The sequence below is a fragment of the Montipora foliosa genome, chromosome 7, assembly GCF_036669935.1.
Source record: "Montipora foliosa isolate CH-2021 chromosome 7, ASM3666993v2, whole genome shotgun sequence".
Classification (NCBI taxonomy): Eukaryota; Metazoa; Cnidaria; class Anthozoa; order Scleractinia; family Acroporidae; genus Montipora; species Montipora foliosa.
In genome coordinates, this window is record NC_090875.1 from 35,038,766 (window position 1) to 35,041,265 (window position 2,500).

Consider the following 2,500-nt stretch of genomic DNA (forward strand, 5'->3'; position numbering starts at 1 on the left):
AAATCTATGAGTCTCAGTGGCCCTTACAGGAGTTAAAGGGTTAATGGGGACATAGTTTTTCAGTGGACCTAGGTGTTCTTAACCCTTTTACTCCTGTGGGGTTCCCCATTGACGAGTAAAATCGTCTGGCGTTAGACAGAGTAAAATCTATGAGTCTCAGTGGCCCTTACAGGGGTGAAAGAGTTAATGGGGACATAGTTTTTAAGTTAACCTAGCTGTTATTAACTTTTTCACTCCTGTGGGGTTCCCCATTAACGAGTAAAATCGTCTGGCGTTAGACAGAGTAAAATCTATGAGTCTCAATGGCCCTTACAGGAGTGAAAGGGTTAATGGGGACATAGTTTTATAGTGAACCTAGCTGTTATTAACCCTTTCACTCCTGTGGGGTTCCCCATTGACGAGTAAAATCGTCTGGCGTTAGACAGAGTAAAATCTATGAGTCTCAGTGGCCCTTACAGGAGTGAAAGGGTTTAATTGAGTTTTTCAGGTCATTCCGAATGTAGGATCTGTTTTACTATGAAACACGTAATTTTATTTTACATTTTCACTGCTTTCTTTCTCGAAGACCATCGCGCACAAAAGAGAAACATTGGACAGTTTATTGTCCTTTTACCATAGCTGCTTTTTTATAAGAACGACCAGGCGAGATAAACCAAACGTTTAAGAACACACCCAAGCTCAGAGTCAGCTAAGAACATTTTTCTTTTGCTCATCTGTTTCGTTTCTGTAAGAACTATAAATAAAGGTAAATAAATGTAAAACTGTAGTCTAACATGACCATTTACTCGAATACTAAGGTACGTTTTTTAACGTTAACAATTTGTTTTGTTATTGCATGATATACTAAAAAACAACTCAGTTTATAGTCAAGCTTATAGAAGAATTGTGGTTAAGCGCTAATGCAGAAATTGAGAATGGTTTCCTGCTAGCAGGTCTCTTTTCTTCTGCGTTCGCTGGGCTGGCGCAAGGCAAAAAGAAAAAAAAATCTCTGCTAGCGGGGAATTAGAGTAGAAGCTTGCAACCTGCGCTGTTTTTCAGTCTTCTGGTTCATTTTGGCTTTTTTGATGCTAGCCTCCCCGCAGACGTCCTTTGGGAACGAACCGCAAAGGACATCTGCGGGGTGGCGACTTTGATGCTTCTTTTATCCCTTTATGTAAACTTCATCGCAGCTTCGTGAAGTACAAATGGGAAAAGCTGTCAGGCTGAACGGAATGTTCAAGAATCCGTTATGGGTATTCCGATTGAAAAAAAGGCATTTGGCGTCTACGAAAGGATCTCGCGCGTCGTATATCTCCTTGCATGGTCTCTCATCCAGATACAAACCCTACCCGACAAGGCTTAACTTTTGCGAACCTTCTCACAAAGGAAGAGCAGCAAATCAAGCGGTTTACTTACATATTGACCTCTTTCATGCTGATTTTGTTGATTCACAAGTCTTTCTCATGAATAGTACAACACTTCGCGCTTCATTTCGCAGTGAAAAACACATTTAACTTAACTCGGAAATGATCAACATGCTCAATGTCAATGTTATGTATTTCCCTCAATCTTTCTGGGTTGCGTATTTTACTAGTAACAACATGTCCTCTAAGGGGACTATTTTATGTTGTATCGTTTCCTTAGAAACAATGCGTGCTTATCTTTACCACAAATTGGGAGTGTACTCAAGGGCAAAGTATATATAGCTTCAATCAGTCACATGAATAATAGTACTCCGCACTTCTTAAGGACAGGTTTCCTATCGGTGATGCTTACTAATACAGGGATATTTTTGCACAGTTTAAAACTAACCGGAAAAAGTAGGTCTTAGTAAGTACTCTAGGTATCCAAAAAGAAAACTGGAGTAGCCTAGCATTTTTGACAGATAATTAAGTTTCAATTTGAGAAAGAACGCCATACATTGTTTGTATTTTAGAGACTTAATTTTTACAAATATTTTTCATGAATTATCTTTGGAAAATGCTTGGTTACCCTCAATTTTCTTTTTGGATTTCAATAACACTTGTTAAGATTTACATTTCCTGCATAATCATAAACCGGGGCAAAAATATCTTTGAATTAGGGCGCTTTCCTTTTGTCAGAACTGGCTGGCCAGACCAGTCAGTTTGCAAGGAAAATGCAACAATTTGAAGGAACACTTGGAAGATAATCCCTCGTATTCTTCTGGAGGAGTATATATCATCCTCGAAGTGAGTTAATTTGAAAGCGTTGTAGAGGTAGTCCTTCCTTTTGCCCAGTCTGCCCGGTCAGTTCTGTCAAATGGAAAGCGCCCTTAGTAAACACCGTCTCTAAAACCATCTCAAGAAGTATATGCTCGTATCCTCAAACTATTTTTTCGTTTCTTTTCTCGAGTGGGGTCCGGAAGGGGGTCCTTTTTGGGTTCCACGTCTTGTAAGACCAGAAGCACATGACCTTGAAGCGTGCAATTTTGTAATTTTTTCCTTGGAACAAGGCTGGGGATTTTAGGATACCAATACAAAAATAAGATCGAAATTGCACG